We start from the raw sequence: 12,636 nt of genomic DNA, 5'->3' as shown, positions 1-12,636 counted from the left end.
CGAGCACCAACACCCTGACTTTCTCCACTTCTGCCATCTTCACTACACACAGGGCCTCATTACACGGAAGGCGGTAATGGTTAACGGCCACCGTTAATGGTAACAGTGACCGTTAACCATTACCGCCTTACTACGAGGTCCCTTAGCGGGTTGGTGCTTTAACGCCTGCTTTTTGCAGGCGTTAAAAACCAACCCGCTAAGGGACCTCGGAGCTAATTACGGCACCGCAAAATTTCGGTGCCGTAATTAGCGCCTTCCCCATTCCCATAGAGCCCTATGGGGCAGAAATGGGAATGGGGAAGGGCAATGGCAGAAGGGGGATTTACCGCCCCACCAACCTTGGAATGGGGCGGTAAATCCCCTTGCGCCATGGCTCACCGCCTTCCGTGTAATGAGGCCCACAGTCTCTTTCAACACAAATCCACAACCTCGACATCTGATTGGCTGATCCGTACAGACTTCTTTCCATGTTGGATTTCCTGGAAAAACCTGGATGTAGCACGCCCTGTCCACGAACAGCCGCGGTGTCCGCGGACGGCGTCCACTTTACTCTCTGTGCCATTCCCTCATTGCATACAGCTAAGCAATCACACAATACGAATAACGTCCTCAGAACACCCCCATTTTGTGAATTTTCGAACATTTCAGGACAATTATCATTTCATTATTCAACATATTAACATTACAAATATATTACTTTCATCTTGTACTCTGCACACAATGCTATGTTTCTCGATTAGTAGCTCAGTATACTAGATAGAATCCCATAATACAATGCTATTTATATCAATGCATCGTTCAAAGCACTAATAACGGTATGATATTTATTGCAATATCCTTGACACTTTTTTCGCAACATTATAATAAAAATCCCTAGTACACAAATTCCATGAAAAGTACATACACATGTGATGTCATCAGTGATTTCATCAACATTTGCGATGTCATCTTTGATGTCCTGGGTGTTAGTCTTAGCAGTGCACGGTGGTGGCGCGAGTTATTTTTCATAGCTTACCATAACTTGCGATTTTCAGGCTGTACTTTAACTTTTTTTAATATCACGCAAACAATATACAAACATGGCGTGCAAAAACCAACTTCTACAGATGGCTTTACACAGAATGTTACAAAGTAAGAATTTATGCTCGTTCACAGTGAAGGTCAGCTGCTTCCATTTTTTTCTCGGGCCCCGGAGAGGCTCACGAAGCGGACTATAAGGTTGTATTGTGTTTTGACCTTGACAGACAGAGATTGTGATGAAAGACTGTTGCTAAAACGTAAGAGAAGATAAAGATGAAATTTCTGAAACGAAACCACTTTTATATATTATATCACTATGCAAAAGATCGTTCGCACACGCAGAGTCGTATTTTGGGACTGCACCACTCGTAGACAATGGAAATTGCAATTGTACTGTAAGTAACCCTTTAGATTATTTTATACCAAATATAATTACAATAGCGTAGCATTAAAGACCGCTCAAGTTGAACTTGTTCGTTGAAAGTGGCATAATGTTTTCTACCGTGAACTATCACCGCCGAATTGATCCCCTGTCGTTTAGAGGGCTCTGAAAAAGGCAGACGACACAGTGTGGGTTAGTAGAAATAATTTAACCGGTCTATAGGCGGTCAAGCGTTCTACTCGCTGTGCCACTTCACTGTACCCTGTCAAGTGGCACAGCGAGTACAACGCTCGCTTTGACATCCGTACACAGCTTGCTAACGCAAGTTCGAATCCCGGCAAGGCCAAACTCAGCCTTTCATCCTTCCATGGTCGATAAATGAGCACCACACACCGTGGTTAATAATAAGCACTGCTTAGATACCTCACGGTTCTTAGCGCTATATGAATGGGAAAATATTATTATTTTATTATTAACATACTCCGTTGCACTATCTTCGATAGCAAATAGTTTCACACCCTAATAAATAAAATGATGATTTTTAATGAAGATCGGCTGGTGAGACTAATTTATGTTTTTTAAAACAGGTATGTGGCCCCATTTTGCCTATGTCACGATTTACAGACTCCAGCGGATGGGGTCTTCAACTGCCAGGTGCAGGTCCAAATATGCAACTTCATGACCCTCACCATTTTATGGGACAATCACCAAGGACCAATATGCCCTTACGCAGTACTAGCGGCTACAAACAACATACCAACCAATAGGGTGGTCTAATGGCTTGTTGTTGGAGCAACCTTCCGATTATCAGAGCGACCATTTATTGTTTTTATCATAAACCAACAGCCTATCTACCGCAAAGGAACGACGCGTGGCTCCAAATAAACTTTTGCTGATCGACAGCAGAGACAATAGCAAATCGCTGAATATTCACTAAACATTTCATGTGAAATAAATGTACTTTACCAAATGTACAATCCTGCTGTTTACTTTAAACCACAGTTTCATATTCCGAATTGTGGCGCACTGAGTTGTAAGCTGATCTAACACCCTCTGTACCGCAAAGGAACATCGCGTGCCTCAACATGAACTTTTGCAGATCGACAACAAAGACAAATGCAAATTGCTGAATATTCTCTAAACATTTGATGTCAAATAAATGTACTTTACAAAATTTAAATCACTGTTTCATATTCCGAATTGTGGCGCGCTGTGTTGTGACATAATATGTGTTGTCTTCCGGGTTCTGTGTAAAGTCACTTAGGACTGCAGAGAACTGGGCGCGTTTGATGATGCACCCTGTAACGTCACAGAGAGAGGCGGGGAATATGAATGCTTTGATAATATCAGGCTTAGGGGCGGGAGATATGATTTAGTGTCGCAAAAGCAAGTCAGCCAGGTCAATAGCGCTAGTCATAGGATTATCACATAATGTCGGCGCACACCATCCGGATTTATCGTTTCTTTAGTGGACAAAAAGTCGGTTGACGCCCATAGGAAATTGTACTATTAGCGGACAAAAGGAGTGGTCTTAAAACACTTTCACCCTGACAATGAACAATACAAACAACATTCTCAGAACACCCCCATTTTGTGTAATTGCAAGCATTTCGGGACACCGCGAGTGTTCTTAGAACACATTCAACTAGACAGATTACAATACGGACAGCGTCCTGAGGACACCCCCAGTTTGTGTATTTACGAACAATTAAGTACACCGCGAGTGTTCATAGCTCATTTTTACCTTCCTTGGGAACAAAAATGACACACACTCTGTCCTCTAAACACCCCACCATTTAGTTTATTTCCAAAATGTCAGAATAGCCGTGTTCTCCGCGGACAAATCGAACGCAACAAAAACGTCTAGCACATAAAAAAACAAAACATTGAACCTATCTCATACTCCCCCACCCTCCCCAAACACTCTAACACACCAACACACGGCACTAAATACAATTTTGTATCCACGTTTCACCGCCCTGTACGTGGTCGATGGTGAATACAAGATGGCGGGCGCCACAGAAAATCTGACGGGCTCCACGCCCCTCGCCTTCCAATCAGCGAACACGTCGCATGTCCGCGGACATGACGCAAGCTGCTGGGCCAATCGGGGTGCTGTCCGTGGAGCGAACAGGGAAGTCCGTCCGCGAAGCGAACACAGATATCACTAATTTTTTTGCCTTACATTTTGGTCATTTTAAAAAAAAACTCTGGACGGATTTACACCAAATTTGCAAAAGCACACTTTCGGGACCAGGCCGCCGCGCCTGCCGCAAATTTGGTGTAAATCCGTCCAGCGGTTCGGGCTGTAGCCGTGCACAAAGTTTTTCCCATTCAGTCTATGGGGGAAAAAAAGTGTTGGGATCCCCCCTATAACTTTTCCCCCCCTGGACGAATCCTCACCAAACTTTGCAAACAAATTCAGAGTGGGTCATATACTTATTATGAAAAGTTTGGTGAGGATTCTTCCAGGGGGAGCGAAGTTATAAGCCGCCCAAAAAGTGCTCTTTCTATGGAAACAGCAACTTAACCATAACTACATGGCCACTACCGTGGCCATGTAATATATATATATATATATATATATATATATATATATATATATATATATATATATATATATACATATATATATATATGTATATATATATATATATATATATATATCACTTTTATGAATAAAATAATATTTGATAGCACACTTATGAATATGACAGTGATCAACAGTGGGTAATATTACAATAGCACAATCTCTTCAATCACTTAAGAGTAGGAACAGGAGAATAAGGTAGCAGATAATACTTTATATGGGTTGAAGGAAATGCAAGATGGGAAAGAATGCAACAAAGGAATAAACTTGATATGGTTTCAACAAGAGATAATATGATCACTTTTTCCCTTGTGACAACTCACTCCCCCCCTATGCAATATGAAGAGATGGAAAGAAGAGCACACAGGTTTCAGGAATACAATCACAAATGCAGTTCAATTCCAGTTCCCCCCAAGCAAGCTTAGAGAAACAGGTATGATTTTAAAACACAGGTCAAATGCTTTTAAATGTGATGTAATGGATGGGAAAATGTGCTAAAATGCTTTTAATTTACTAAAGGATATTCAGCACTAGTGAGAATTACTTGAGATTGGTATCCTCATCCACACTAGCAATGATTCATGAATGATTATCAGATTAAAAATGAAAGTAAAAGTAAAAGACAGCTATTTTGACAGAAAATGAAATGGAGCTAAATTGCAATTTGCAGCACTTTTTTCCGCGGTTCAAAAGATACAGACTTTTTTGTGGAGGTAGATTTTCAAAAATAAAGTCAAGATTTCAGAATGACAGATGACGCATTTACAGATTTTAAATCACAGGATGGACACAAAATTCTGAATGCAGTTCTGGACAGGTTGAAATGGCTGGGAGAAGATTACTTTATACTAAGAGATTGGTTCTGTACAGTTCTAGACTGGATACTCACTCCTAGTTTTGGAATAGAATGGACCTCGTCACAGATCTGATCAGGTTTGGGCTGCGGTTCTCTCGCCACCAGACAGGTCTCAGGCCCTCTGGGTTCTGCTCACAGCACCTCCTCTGGTCTGCTATCGGCACTGCATGGCGGTCTGGTCTGGTCTCTTGAACTGGATTTGATGGGTTCTGGATACAGCTCTGCTTTCTCTGGATCTCAGTTCTGGCACGGGCTTCTGGGCTAGAAGCGAACAGCACGGCAAGGCTGTTGAATAGTTTGGTTAGGTTGCTGGATTCTGAGGCCTGCTGAGAAGAGTTCAGCTTTTGGGTTAAGACCCTGCTTAAGGTTCTAGTGCTGGGTTCTAGAGCCTGGTCTCTGAATCTATCTGGAATCTGGAGTCTCTGGAGTCTTGAGTCTTTGTCTGGATCTGGTCTGGCAGAGCGCTTCGCAGGAATCGGTGAGTAGTGGAAAGAGAAGTCTCCCTGCCTGTCCAAAGCAGTCTTATTTTATGTGTTTTCAAAGTGGGTGTGGAGGCTGACTCTTCATGCCCAACCCACTAAGGATTTGATAGGTTAAAGGATTTACTGTCCTCTGACTGGAGAAAGGAGTGGTGAGTCAGAGTGATGCTGTGTTTATGGTTTAGCTGTAATCCCTCCCCTTTAGTTTCTCATAGAAAATCAATTTTTGATAACAAACATGTTTCCCAGATACACAAGTTGTTGAGAATACATGTACACATCATAGATTACTTAAGGTACATTCTGTTCCAACTCTGATTTTCCTAAGAGCTTTAGTTAAAAAATGACAACTGATTTGTGATTTTGGTGGGGTTCGCAATATTGGTCCGGCCCCCAATTTTACACAGACCTACACACCCTCTCTGAGTATATTACTGGAAGTTCTTAGGTTTCTAGCATAACCACTGCATCCACAATATTAATAATTACGGGGCTTGGCCTCAGAACATCCCACAGCGTCCAACTTAGTCTTGAACTGTGAGTGCATTTTTCATTTTTTAAGACTCTCAAAGTTGTACATTTCTATCAGCTTGGAACACTTTGCAAATTGCAATTTTATAAAACATATATTTGCTCTCAATTGAATTCACCCATTGGTTTATCTCCGCCCCCAGAAGCTTGGCTCCGACTCAGAGGTCACATGTCTTGTTAATCCAAGAGCAGTGTTGTTCAGGCACACCCAAATCAGCATATTCTATTCAATTGAAAGGGTTTATTGTCTTGTGTTCCTGCCAGCATGCCAGGGTGCCACTCTCCATCTGATTAACATGACCATGCGATATCCTGCCTTCTGGTGTAGAGGCCTGAGGTGTGAAGGGTTATCATGGGAAAGCAAACCTTTTGAAGTCTGAACTGCATCAGGCTGCCTTCTAGTCAATTGCAACTTAGTTCCTTATAAAAAAAAATATAACATTATAAACTTTAAAATAAACAATATCTCTTTAAACCAAGTCTTTTTCAATATGAAATCACTGGGTGGCACTCTATGTGGCATTTTGATAGAATTCTCTTGCTTGGCATATTTAGCTTCTGAAATACAGCTCTCCTGTCAGAATTTAGATCGCCAGCGCCTGTTGGAGGCGAGCAACGGTACTGCAACCATTTTGACAGCTGTCTATTTTTTAGAAGGGGATTTTACTTTAATAGCATAGGATTCTTGCTAATATTGTACTGATGTGGATTCTTGCAGTAGAGTAATGTGGAACACCCCCCGAGAAGGTTGGATCTTTTTGGTGGTTTTGTGAGCCATGGTTTTAGCAATTTTTGACACCAAATAAAACGGATTTTTGAACAGATCTGTATTCCTTTGCAATCAGCATTGCTTTTTCCAAGTGGGTTCAGGCTACTGTGTGGGTATCCCAATGGTGGTTTTAGGCAGTGATCTCCTGTGCTCACTGACATGGCAAAAGTAGATGGCAGCCTATCTTTCAGATTTTTACTGTGCATTTTTGGATGATTTCTGGCAAGCAGCATGCTTTCCAGTGGCCATTCTGATGTTTCTGCTGCCAGCAATTCACAGAACTGTTGTAGGGCTTGGATGCGTGGGTGAAAACATCCCACAGGAGAAAACAGAACGCTGAAGAGCCGCATACCTCAAGGAAAGGAAATGTTTACGACAGGCAACAGCGGAATGATAATCAATGCCAAAGCATCCCATATAACTCACCGATGAGCAAGACTAATGCTACCCAGAGAAATGCCAATCATCGGCAAAATGTCAAATCAGTAGGGGGAATGGCCAATCAAGCATGACAACTGGAAAAGAACCCTCACCTAGTCACAGGAAAAGGGGCTGGGTGAACTCTCTAGGCGAAAGAGCGCCAGAGGAAGCAGACAAGCTAATCCACACTTTCATATCACAAAAAGAGGCTCAGAGAACGAAGAACTCTGGAAGCAATACCTCCGCCAGAAAACAATGCAACACTGGAGTCAGGTGGGAGAAAGTATGCAAAGGATCATTCAAACCTGGATAGCCTGGAAAGAGAATGTGACCAATATGTTTGAGACACACCTCTCAAACCTGTGAGGAAAACCAGGAGACCCTGGCCCATGGCAGCGGGGCATTACAATATGACGTGCCTGAAAAAGCCACTGTTAAGGCAGGGGAAATACCTATTAATACAGAGAAAGCAACAGTCCAGGAGAAACCTGTTGTGAACCCTGGGAAAACCAAGATCCTCGAAAGACCTTTGTGAAGCCTAAAACAGGAGGGGCCTGCTGTGAACTCTGAGAGCGTGAAGGTCCTGGAGAGAAGTGTTTTTTTATTCTGTTGACTCCCCGTAGACAGACACCCCCTACATCCGATACCTGGGAGAGGTCTGTCTGGACTGTGTGTAAAGTGATAAGAGTCTTCCCACAAGGTACAGTTTGTTTTTGATTCTGATAGATTAGGGATGGACTCTGGGGAGTATCCTGGAGACCTTTGAGTTGGCCAAATATGAAAGCCATTAGTTTATAGTGTAGGGTAGCCTCTGGTATAGGCTTGTCTCAGAAGAGACTATGGGCCTCATTATAACTCGCCCGGTATGGAAACAACGGTGGCGGTAAACCCGCCGCCACCGTTGTTTCCATGCCGGGCGATCACAACTGCTGCAGGCGGAGGCGTCAAACCCGCCAGGTCTGACCTGGTGGGTTTAACACCGCCCGCCTGCAGGCGGACGTGGAAACACCGGCACCATCACGAGATGGTGCCGGTGTTTCCATGATCCCCATACCCATTGAGTCCTATAGGACTCAATGGGAATGGGGATTAACACCATTCCGCCTCCGGAATTCCCGGGACATCAGGGTTGTAATGCCCCGGTAATTCTGGGAGTCATGGAGGCGAAATGGTAATACGAGTTCGGCGGTAACCAGGCGGTTTTACCGCCTCGGTTACCGCCGGACTCGTAATGAGGCCCTATGACTTATAAGAGTAGGTTTTTGAACTCTGTTATCTGAAGATTATTTGAAGAGCAACTGGCATTGAATGCCACTTTGTGTTGACCCGTTCCGGCCACCGTTTGTTTATAGTTAACCTTACTTAATTGTAGAATTGACCCTATTTCTCATAGGTGTTTATCTAAAGCCACCCTGAAAGGGTTGATTTGTAAGGAAATATCGAACCACTTAACTTGTATGGCAAGTGTGTCATTGCTCAGCCCTGCCACAATGTTTACAGTATATTGCAGTGACGAGAACTTTGCTCATCACTCTGAGTGTGGGATTAACAATACTCAGAATGGTGGAGATTTTGACTATCGGTCACCACGCACTGTACCGCTTTCATCCCAGCCTAGTACTGCATTTGTTAATGTGTTGCTCATTTCCATTCTCAGATCATATTTTGTTGTATTCATGTATTCATGATTTTTGTAGTTGATTGTACATGTTTCCCAACAGTTTTTAGTTATTTCCTGAAGTGCTAAAGGTTTCATTGGGCTATAAATACATTTCCCAAGCTGTGCGACTCTGGACCTCAGTAATTTTTCACTCTACTTAACTTGTTTCACTTTTTGTTGGTGACATAATATGGATCTCAAAGTCCTTCATGGAGCACAGCGGGATGAGAGCTTCAAAAGGTGGTTGTGAACCTATCACCAGAAGGGTTTACAGATTTCAAGGTCAGTTTTCTGTATAGGGGAGGTCTAAAAAAGTGATGTTTTCATGCCTCTAACTTTTAAGGTTGAGATACACCTCTATGTTGTTTCATCGTTCATAGCTTCTCAGCCCACTCCCTTACGAGACCAGCTTGTACTCATAGTGGGATCGGAGGTCAGATTGATGATTCGACTGGATTAACTGGAGAATCCCCTGAGTAGTTCAGCCGCTGCTTCATTGCTTTCACTGCAGCATTTACTTACTCTTCACGCTGTTTGATGGCGTAATCATGTCCCCCGAGTAGCAGGGCCATGTGAATGGAGGTGGGCTGCTGGATCTGCCTCCAACATATAAGCACAAGCAATTCATTTAGATGCAAGAAATGTAATCTTTGCAAGAAGTGGAGTTGCGACGGTCCTTCAATTCCTTCTCCAACCATCGATGTGTGTCATCCTATGACATTTTCAAGGAGAATTGATCTTACTAACTTACTTCTGCAATGGCGGGCAGGCGGGGTGGTTGGTTTTCAAGAACTCATAGAATGGAGATGGTGCAATGCAGAGCCCGGTGGTATACATATTGTTATATTTTAAACACTTGAATCTGCCATACTTAATTAACTGTACGGGTTGGTTCTGATTCGTGAGGAATGCTTTGGACCACTAAAGGACCATTCTGCAACGCACCATCCAAGCATGTCTTTTTGAGACTTGGTCAAGTGTCATTCATTGCTGAGAGGTCACCTTAGATAAACAATACCTTGGTTGTCTAATGGTCTATTAGAACTGATTATATTTGTCCAGTCAGTCTAGATCTGAATGGTTAGTAGAGGAACTGGCTGCTGGTTTGTACAAACACCACAAAATGACAGTTGTCTGCTCTTACAGCTATGCATTTTTAAGAGTATTGACAATTTACTTCACATCCATCAGAGAACAATTAGTTGATTGCACTTATATCGGTTGAGATGAACATCGTTTCTCTACAGTCCTAAAAATAAAAAGAGTGGTAACAAGTCTTCTTTGAGTTGGAATCCATAGGGATTCATTGTAATACCTGCGACCATGAACGACCATGAACATACATCATACAGCGTGTTTACTGGTTGAGATGGAAAGAGGCAGAGGAACCCGGTAACCATCAGATCACCATGTGCTTTTTCTCCCCAAACTAGTAAACAATCAAAAATCCATGGCGCTTGAGAATCTCTGATTTTACTTTACTTTACTCTATAAACTTGTAATGCGCTTCAATGGACCCAGAGGCATAATGGCGCGGACTGGACATCAACAGATACTTAAATACAAATAGCCATAACAGAAAGAGCCAGAAGAAGACGTCAGGGACCGGAATTTAGGCAAACAGCCAGGTCTTTAGCTTTTTCTTAAATGGCTCGAGTTGTTTTTCAAGCCTTAAGTCCGACGAATGGTTGTTCCAGGCGGCAGGAGCCGCTGCTCCAAAGGCTCCCTTTTCTGCTTCTTTTGTTCTGCTTCTTGGAATGGTCTACACTTGAAGTTTGTTGGATCTGAGCAATCTAGAAGGGATCTTATAAACTAACAGATCCCTCAAGTAGTTTGACATGGTCCCCTTAAGGCACTTAAAGGTGATCATGATGAGATGGAAGCGGATTCTGGCCTCCACAGGGAGCCAGTGTAAGGCTCTTCTTGCCGCTGAGACATGATCATTCCTCATCAGACCCACAACGGTCCAATTTTGGCCTCTATTGCTTAAGACAGGATGCTTGCAAAACAGAATCTAGGAGCTAATCAGAGGTGTTGCTGGGGGCTGAGGGGCTAAAGCCCAGGGTCTTTTGGTTGTAGTCCCGCATAGAAGCTCAGGGGCTACAACCGGAAGGATATAGCTAGCCCCGAATCCCGCTAGGCTCGACATTAGCTTAGCCCCAGATCTTTTCCAGACCTATCAACACCCCTGGCTAAAGTCCGAGTGAATTACGTCCCCTAAGTCAAGATTCAGTGCATCAAGGCCTGCAGCATTTTGGGTACTTTACACCTCTTTAACACATCCAGCTGTGTAAGTACACAAGTCTTAAATTCTGGACGTCTGATTGAAGATTACATTAGCATCTGGAGAGTATGATCAGAAGAAAGCTTGCAGAGATTACCTTTTATGCACTTAATGATTAGGGGTCCCCCAAAATGTCTGAATAAATGTAACCCTTCCATGGTTGCTCATTTCCCTCCCTGATCTCCATTTCTTAGGAAAGTTTGGAGCAGCTGTTAAGTGTTTTCTGATGGGAGTATTGGAATCATTATAGTCTCCGTTTAAGAGCTGGGAGAACCACACTTCCAGCTACCATGGTGAGCCCAGGATACTGCTCACGCCCATGCCTCGTCGGGACCTGTTAGTTGGATGTGTTGTTTTCTGGGTCCTCCTGCACTATTCTACCACTAGAGTTGTACTTCAGGCTGACTAGAGACGTCTACTTTAATCCGCAGCATCAGTAGCTCTCTGCCTCGGTTTCCAGTTCCTGCCAGAATGTGAGTAACTCATACCCAACTGGCTGTGACACCACAGGATCTCTGGGACACGTAGGGCTGCATGCCTGAAGCTCCTGACCATGACTGCAACCAAGCATGTGATAGCACCAGTCAGAACCACCCAAAGATGTCTGACTGCAGGACACCCCCCATTCGCATTGTTGTCTACGCTCTCAACCCAGACTCTGACCCAGAGTCCTAGATCCGACTTTGGAGAGCTGACTCTCACTGGGGATCTGTGCAGAGCTGGCGATCACCTGAAAATCACATGGCAGTGAACAATCCTTACACTGCATTCCATCCAATATAGGTTAAACCTTATCCAGAACCTATAATCAGAACCAGCTCCTGCTTAGCAACTCACATCCCCTGGGTACGCACGCAAAGCTTTGTGTTTAAGCAGAGATTATCTAGTGTGGCCCTACAGAATTCCAGACAAAACATTGACCACACCAAGCCCTGGTAAATTCTGAAACTCTGCACAGACTGTGGCTGACCCTCACCTTTACTGTTCGCAGAACATGAATTCTCCCACCATCAGACATTTTTCTTCCACTTAAGAAATATAATGTATGTAAACTGTAACTCTGTGCAGAATAAAGTATCCTCAGTCATAAGGTAAGTCATAGATGAATCAGGAACCACCCCACACCACGTTTAGTACAAAAGGAATGCTAGTTTATTATCTCTTAGATACGGCTATGGCATAGGAGTAGGAGAGTAGTATGTAAGCACCCTTCAGGTTCCTCTGTCTCCCCCCCCCCCCGTGTCTTCCCCAGTGTCCAGGTGGTCATTCCAGGTCCTCCAGAATGCTGCAGCTAGACTTGTCTCAGCGTCCCCCAAAACGGCGCCTATCGCCCTAGTCGTGGCTAAAAGTGCTCAATTTAAGACGTTGTGCTTTGTAGACCGTGTTTTGCATTGCACAGGTACCGAATATCTTCAAACTAAATTCTGTTGGCATGTTCCTTCTTGGCCCCACACACTCGGCTGATGCTAGGCTTGTGTTAGTCCACTGCTTCAGATACATGCATAGAGGTGGGCGATCCTTTTCTGCGTTGGCAACGCAGCTCTGGAATTCCCTGCCTCTTACACTTCGTGCGATGGATAACTATCTTCAGTTTAGACGTGCACTCAAAACCCATCTGTTTTGAGAACTCCCTCTTCCTGCTCCT

Source organism: Ambystoma mexicanum, chromosome 2p (genome assembly GCF_040938575.1).
Source record: "Ambystoma mexicanum isolate Mex_15411 chromosome 2p, UKY_AmexF1_1, whole genome shotgun sequence".
Taxonomy (NCBI): Eukaryota; Metazoa; Chordata; class Amphibia; order Caudata; family Ambystomatidae; genus Ambystoma; species Ambystoma mexicanum.
Note: the sequence above shows the minus strand (reverse complement) of the source record.